Source organism: Balaenoptera physalus (assembly GCF_965194825.1).
Source record: "Balaenoptera physalus genome assembly, chromosome: 17".
NCBI lineage: Eukaryota > Metazoa > Chordata > Mammalia > Artiodactyla > Balaenopteridae > Balaenoptera > Balaenoptera physalus.
In genome coordinates, this window is record NC_138895.1 from 52,000,972 (window position 1) to 52,009,311 (window position 8,340).

Here is an 8,340-nt window from a genome sequence, read left to right on the forward strand (position 1 = left end):
GCAGGCTGTGCCTCTCGCAGGGTGAAGGAGCAGAGAAAGGAAGGCAAAATGGAGGAAAGGCGGAAGCTGGCACAGAAGCAGAGACAGAGAGACACGGGGAAGAGTCACCCTGCTCCTGAGGGCTCCCCAGTTCTCTGGCCAATCTGAATGGAGCCCAGCAACACTTCGTTTTCTGTCCTTGGATCCTGTGAGACCTCTGTATACTCTCAGTAAGTACCCCGTTTTACCTCAGTCGGACTGATGTTTCTTACAGTCACGCACATCCTGGCTACAAAAAGGAAACTGTTTTGCTGAATCAACTCCAGCATGTAATGTGTCCAGTCACCTGAATTTATATCTCATCTTTGTCCCTCCTTTACTAGCTAATGATGACTTTCGGCAAAATTTTTGCTCGCTCCATGTCTCGTTTCTTTAATAGGTAAAACGCAATAATTTCATATCATGTTTTACCACTTACCAATTACTTTCCATACATTATCTCACATGAATTTTTTTAAAAGTTCTTAGAATACGGCAAAGAATTTTTATTCATATTTTACAGACTTCCCAAGATCTCTATATACTCAGGTCACTGTCAGCCTACCTCAGAGAATATAATTTTTTTTTTTTCAGTTTATCCCTTCATTTTGGAAGGCCTTTTTTAAAACAATTTTTATTTATTTATTTATGGCCGTGTTGGGTCTTCGTTTCTGTGCGAGGGCTTTCTCTAGTTGCAGCAAGTGGGGGCCACTCTTCATCGCGGTGCACGGGCCTCTCACCATCGCGGCCTCTCTTGTTGCGGAGCACAGGCTCCAGACGCGCAGGCTCAGTAGTTGTGGCTCACGGGCCTAGTTGCTCCGCGGCATGTGGGATCTTCCCAGACCAGGGCTCGAACCCGTGTGCCCTGCATTAGCAGGCAGATTCTCAACCACTGCGCCACCAGGGAAGTCCAGTATTTTTTAAAAAGGATAATAAATTGTAGCTTGAATGAATGAATGAATGAATACACTCTAAATGAATGAATGAATGAATGAATACACTCCAAGATCTCTTCCATGAGAATTTTTGTTGAAAAACTTTCAAGTCGTTAGAGGTAACAGTGACTTCATATTCTATTTATATAAGTCCTGTTTCAAAATATATTGATACTGAGTTCAATAGTAGGACCACTAGATTGAAGACCTCCGGTTATGATAAAGTGCTATATTTCTAAAAATATGCATGATATTCCTGCCTGTGGCATGTGCTTCATGAAGGATTCCAGTTACCATCTGGAAGTTTAACTTCAGGGCTACAGGCTCAAGACCCTACCTAGACCTGTGAGCAATACCTGGTACTTTCCCACTTTAAAAATATGCTATCTTGGGTCACAAAGAACTTTCAGTACTAGCATGATGCCGCACAGTCCTGTTCCCCAGAACTTCCTCATGGTGTCCCCAAGGCCACTGACACAACCTGACCAGGTCCCACCACAGGCAACTTTCTTCCTCTCCTTCCTACCGGCCAGGGCTGCCTGACAGGCTGATTCTGCTCAGAGCTCGCAGCCCACACATGGCTTAGGGGGAGGCTGATCGTGCTGCTCCCCAGAGCTGCCCTGCACTGTTCCACGCAGAGTCCTGCTGAGTCACCACCTTCTCCTCCCAGCTGCCGCCATCAGACCACATGGCTTCTTTCTCATTTCAGCCCGAAAGAGAAGAGCACCTTATGCAAACTAGGCGCGAGCACAAAAACGCAACCCCCTTCCTCCCTCACACCAAAAAGCACGTCCTTATACGATGTAGGGATTAACCAACACAGCGTGTTGTAATTGCACCCACCTGAAAAAGAGACGGAAGGAGAAACCAGGTTTGGGGTTGGTTCACTGCTGAAAGAGCTGACCCTCAGTTGGACCTGTTCAATACCGCTCCAAGAGAAGCACCAAGTGTGTGTGTTGGAAGAGATCATAACTTTCAGCTCTTTTGCTATAATGCTGATAGCTCCCATCATAGTCATATGTAATAATGTTAGTAACATTGACATCATATGCTATGTTAATTCCTTTATGTACATTCTGTACGTAATAGAATGCATGTAAAGCCTTTTACATAGTGCCTGTCACAAATAAGTGTTCAGTGAATGACAGATATAGAAGTAGTGGTAGTATATTATGTTATTCTATGCATAATATATTATTATTGCAGTACTAGTAGTAGTATCTTATTTATCCCCCCCCCCCCAAATCTTTGCTGAGCTTTTGCTTATCCATCAGTCATCCCTTCAAGAAACATCTACTCAGCATGTTCTACGTACGGAGCACTGTGTTAGGCCCTGGGGGCACACAGAAGAATAGGCCCGTGCTCTTTCAGGCATCGGTTCCAATCTAGCTTAACCACTATCTTTCTGGGTGGTGTTGGGCATGCTCTTTAAGCTTTCTGAGATTAAATTTATTCAACTGTTAAATGAGTACAATAATTCTGTGTCATAGGATTCTTGATGGGATTAGAAGCACATGTAAAGGGCTTAGCCCAGCACATTACTCATACAAGGAGAAGCTCTTAATATAATCTTAGCCTCATTTAATATGTAATTTTTATATATCACTCTTAAAAAAGAATCCTGAGATTTCCCTGGTGGTCCAGTGGTTAAGACTCTGTGCTCCAAAGGCAGGGGGCCTGGGTTCAATCCCTGGTCAGGAAACTAGATCCTGCATGCCACAACTAAAAAGATCCTGCACGCCACAACTAAGACCCGGTGCAGCCAAATAAATAAATAAATAAATATATAAAAATTTTTTAAAAAGAACCCTAGGAGAGAATTCCTTTTCAAGCTCACGCAGGGATCACTAGTAGAACCTGGGACTCAAACCCTAGTCTACCTGCAGGCCACATAATGAGCCAATGCAATTCTGAGTTTGAAATCAGGATTTTCTCTTAGACACCCTGGTATATCTAGATTTCACATGTCTCCTGGACAGATGAAGCATCGATATACATGGAAAGGAGATTTTTTAAAATAGAGGAATCTAACTCAAGCATAAATTCAAATTTTTTAGAAATCTTCAGACACCTGATATGACATGAAGTTAAATACAACGGCATCCCTGTTCTGTGATTTTTCTGATGAAAAAGGAAGAAATGTGAAGCTGTAGAGCCAAACAAACCTCAAAAACCCTCCGGAAAAGAATTTTTTCTTTGTTGATTACCATCCGGACCTAACAGTTTTGGAAACTTTGAACAGAATCAGTTTGCAAGGAGGCAACCCTTGCTCCTACCCCTTCCCCCCACACACTTAACTGTAGCTTATGTTCTGAGAACGTTAAAGTCTTCAAATCTGAATGATTTGCAGTCCCAGTGAAAACTAAAATCAAAACTGATTTGGGGAAAAACAGTAATTTTCTGACCTCTATGTACTCACTCTTCAGAGCATTTTTTATGCTTGTTTATTTTCGTAACGTCTCTTGGTTATGTGTTTTTCTTGCTTCGGTTTCATATAAGAAATGTTCCATCTGTGTATTCATTTTCTGGATTTATTCCCTAGAATTTTAAGTAAAAGATAGCTTAGAGCAGTGTTTCTCAAACTTTTTTTCTCTTCAATCTATAGTAAGAAATATATTTTATATTTTAACCCAAATACACATGTATTTACAAATACCTAAAAGTTTCATGAACTAATATCCATACCATGAGGTATGCACTATGATTTTTTTATTCTATTCTATCTTGTGTATAAAAAATTGAATTACAGGTCCAGGAGGAGTGGGGGAGAGATGAATAGGCGGAGCACAGGGCATTTCTAGGGCAGCAAGACTATTCTGTATGATATGGTAATGATGGACACATGACATTATGCATCTGTCAAAACCCACAGAATAACAGGAACAGTGAACCCTAACATAAACAATGGACTTTAGTTAATAATCGTGTATCAATATCAGTTCATCAGTTAAAAATGTCCCTTCTGTGCAATTTTTGTGTTAACCTAAAACTGCTCTAAAAAATGAAATCTATTAAAAAATATCTTAAAAAATAAAAATAAAAGTGGGTTGTAATTTATAAAATTAATTTTACTACCTGCTGGTGGCTTCTTCTCCACAATTTAAAAACTTGTGGGCTTCCCTGGTGGCGCAGTGGTTGAGAGTCTGCCTGCCAATGCGGGAGACACGGGTTCGAGCCCTGGTCTGGGAAGATCCCACATGCCGCGGAGCAACTAGGCCCGTGAGCCACAGCTACTGAGCCTGTGCGTCTGGAGCCTGTGCTCCGCAACAAGAGAGGCCGCGATAGTGAGAGGCCCGCGCACCGCGATGAAGAGTGGCCCCCGCTTGCCGCAGCTAGAGGAAGCCCTCGCACAGAAACGAAGACCCAACACAGCCAAATAAATAAATAAATAATAATTAAAGGTGCTAATAATTAAAAAAAAAAAAAAAAAAACAACAACTTGTGACCTGTAGAAAGTGCCCTGGCCTTCTAACCAGCTCTGTTGCTCCGTGGAGCCTGGCCTTAGACAAACCGCATGATATTGTGTCAACTTTCCCATCTGAGAAATGGGGTTTTTTGATCAGAAAAATGCCAAGATCCTTTCCAGCCCCCAAATGTAAGTATTAATTCTAATAAGAATCTTAGAATGAAAGAGAAATCATTGTAAATTACATATACATTATTTAGGTCAACGCTATTTTTATAGGCATCTCATGGGCACTGTTATTTTGTCTATTTAAAATAAATAAATAAATGAAAAGTAATGGTTCCCAAACAAACTATATAATTGCATTTTTCTCTGGGTTCCTGATTCAAGATCCTTGTGGGAGAAGCAAATAAAGAGCATTTAGAAAAGATGCAAATGGCACTTCTAGTGTGGGTATTTGTCTGCCCTACTTCCATGGCCTGGCTAGAGTTCACCTGAACTCGGTTCTCATTGTTTGCCCCACTCAGTGTTTGCTGAGAGCCTACCGTAGCCAGGCGCTGTGTTGGGGGTGAGTGCAGTGCTGTCCCACCTCTTGTAGCTTGGGTCAAGAAATGGAAATCAGGCTACCTCACTCCAGATCTTTCTTGCTTTCCCTACCTCAGGACCACTATGGAGAAGACAGCAATCTGGGAAGGATGCACGTAAGCTGTGGCTCAGGCTGACCTGGGGTGAATCTCAGTGCTCAATGCTGCTTCTCAACAGCTGTTGAACCTCAGGTAAGTTATCTGGCCACTCCCCTCAGTGTTCTCAAGTGAAAATGGGGTAATAATATCCCACCTCATAGGACTTTCCGAGGATGAAAGGGGGAATGGAGCTGTCATCTTGGTCCTACACAGTACTGCAAAGCAGATGAAGGTGCCTTGGAACACCCTTCCCATTTTTCATATCTGCTCTGCCCCCTCTCTACCTCACCCCTACTTTCTGCAACCAACACTGTTATAGACGCTTCCCAAACACGTAGTGCTTCCTCTCACCCATTCAATTTATTTGCCTTATTTTCTAAGAATGGATGACGCTAAGCAAGTTGTGGAACAAATCACCTGTGTGTTTCCCCTCCCATGACAAGAAGTTCCTGTAGGGGAACCCAACTGGCATTGAACTTCAGAGGCAGCCTAGAGAAGGAAAAGTCCATCACAGTAAGAGGGCAACACTCTGGGAGGTGCAGTTGCAGTCTTCCCGCTCTGTTTTAGTGGGACTGCTTTTAGGTTGATTGCACAGCAAATAATAACAATAGCATCTAGGTTATTTAATGAAAGTTTATAATTTGCTGGGCATGTGCTAAACAGTTTGCATAAATATCTCCAGGCCTCACAACCACCATGAAAGGCTGGGTTTTCCTTGGTGTCCCTTGAGCCTCTCCATGAAGCAGCAACATGAGCTTGAATTCTAGGTCTATTTCCCTGAGATCAGGGAAGCCCAACCTGACAGTGGGGTGTGGGGATGGAGGAGGGGGAGGAGCAGTTGCTTTAATAACAATCACAGAAATCCCTCAAGAATAGTTACCAGGGTGAGGGTACCAGCCAAGGGAACACCCGGGAAAGAGCAGTCCCCAGCAGGGAGGGGGCCACCCCTACTGGTGATTGGAGTCCAGCAATCCCACTGATTGGAGGTGGTGAGCCAAGCCCGTGTCGGGCCTCGCTGACGCATGGCTGGGCTGAAGAAAGAGCTCATTGAATTGTTCATGGAAAAGAGTGGTGCCTGAGAGGCCAGAGCTGGAGAATGAGGCTGCCTCAAGCACAGGGCTTGGCAGGACACCAAGGTGAAAGGTACAGTGAAGGCCTCCCAAAATCAGTTCTTGGAGCAGGGTTTTGCGTCACAAGCTGGCCACTGAGGGGAAAGATGGGCACTCGCAGGTTTCGCCTGTGTGTTGAGGTTCACTGCTGACATCAGATGTGTCTGAGCTGCGGCTCCGCCTTTGCGTGAAAGGGGAGAACTGGACCTGCCTGAGCAGGAGGTGCCCGAAGCTGGACAAGTCAGGCTATGCCCTGGGGCTTTGTCAGCGGGCCCTGGCTTCTTGCTTCCTAGAATCTACCTGCACAGTCAGGAGCGAGAGGCCTTGGTGGCCAGATAACTTGAGTCTAATTCTGGCCTGCCAGCTGAACGAACAAGGTCACAATGATAAAACATTATTTACTGTGTGCAAACACTGCCCTAAGCACTTTGTGTCTCTTACCTCACTTAGTCTTCTTTTTTTTTTTTAAATAAAATTTACTTATTTAGTTTTGGCTGCTTTGGTTCTTTGTTGCTGCATGCGGGCTTTCTCTAGTTGCGGTGAGCAGGGGCTACTCTTCGTTGCAGTGTGCAGGCTTCTCATTGCAATGGCTTCTCTTGTTGCGGAGCACGGGCTCTAGGCATGCCGGCTTCAGTAGTTGTGGCTCGCAGGCTCTAAGAGTGCAGGCTCAGTAGTTGTGGCACACGGGCTCAGTAGTTGTGGCGTGCAGGCTCAGTAGTTGTGGTGCACGGGCTTAGTTGCTCCGCAGCATGTGGGAATCTTCCCAGACCAGGGCTCGAACCTGTGTCCCCTGCATTGGCAGGCAGACTCTTAACCACTGTGCCGCCAGGGAAGCCCCCCTCACTTACTCTTCGAAGCAACTCTGGGTACTATTATTATCCCCCTTCTGCAGATGAGGAGACTGAGGCAAGGGATAGTTTGGTAGTTTGCCCAAGGTCACACTGCCAGGTACTGATGGAGTCAGGATTTGAACCTGGCTGTGTGACTCTAGGAACAGAGCGTTGGGCCGCTTTCTTACCCTGCCTCTGATTCTCAAGAATTGTAAAATGGGCTAAACAGAATGCTTCCTTCCTATATGTAGTGATAGTCAAGTGGGATAACCCGGGTAGCAGCGTGGGCACAGTGGCTGCATGCAAAACAGTGTGAGCTGCTGTTGGTGTGATTCATCATAGCCCTCTGCGGCCTTGCTACTCTTTCTGTTTCTTCTTAATAATTTTTTGATTAAGCTTCATGAGCCTTTCAGCTTCTTGGGTTGGGACACAGTGTCTATTTGGCATGCGTGGAGGGGCTGGGCAGCAAAATTTCAGAACCCTGTGGGGTAAGTGGGGATTCTGTGCTTACCTGAACAGTATTCCAAGAATCCTTCAAGGATGGAAGTTCAAGTTTAGTTCTCTGAGCAAAAAGTTTAGAGAGGTTCTTCTCTGCCTTTGTTTAACTGTAAAAAAAAAAAAAAAAATTCTCCATAGTAATAACAACAAACCTCCTGGTTTTGTTTTGTTTTTTTTGTGGCTCCCAACACTCACAGAAAAAGAAAACAGATAAATTAAAACCACTTATGTCCAAGGTTCCCATAGGTAAGAGAAGAAAAGCTTTCTCCTTCTTGGGTAGGGGCAGATATGTGGAGGCGAGGGAGGGGTTTCACACCATTCTGGTGCCTCCCCTCCAATGCCAAAGCTGAGGCAGAATGAGTGACTCAGGATAAGCCCCAGGGAAATTCTAGGTCTTGCTTCCCTGCATGCCAAGGGGATTCTTGAGTCTCCCCTCAAGGCAGGGAGCCCCTCAGATGCAGCCCAGCCCCTCCATGGGGAGAAGTTTCTACTCACCCACCTCTTAAAGAAGGTACCTGTCGATGAAAAATTAATCAGTCGATCTAAGAAAGAAATGGAAAACTTTATTGGAGCCAAATTTGAGGATTACAACGCGGGAAGAGCACATCAGAAAGCTCTGAGAACTGTTCCGCCGGTTAGAAGTCAAGGCACAGTTATATAAGTTTTTTGAGACAGAGGGCTGTACATAAATGACGTATTATTGACAGTTTACATAATCCAGATCTAAGCTTCATCATCGTGGTGGGTCATGTGACCCCTTATAAGCTCAAGAAAGAATGTTATCTTTAAGGGAGTTGTCTTGTTGTTGCTCTTTATGGCTGAGCAGGTATTGCTGCTCGTGGGGGAGGTCTGGTTGAAGTA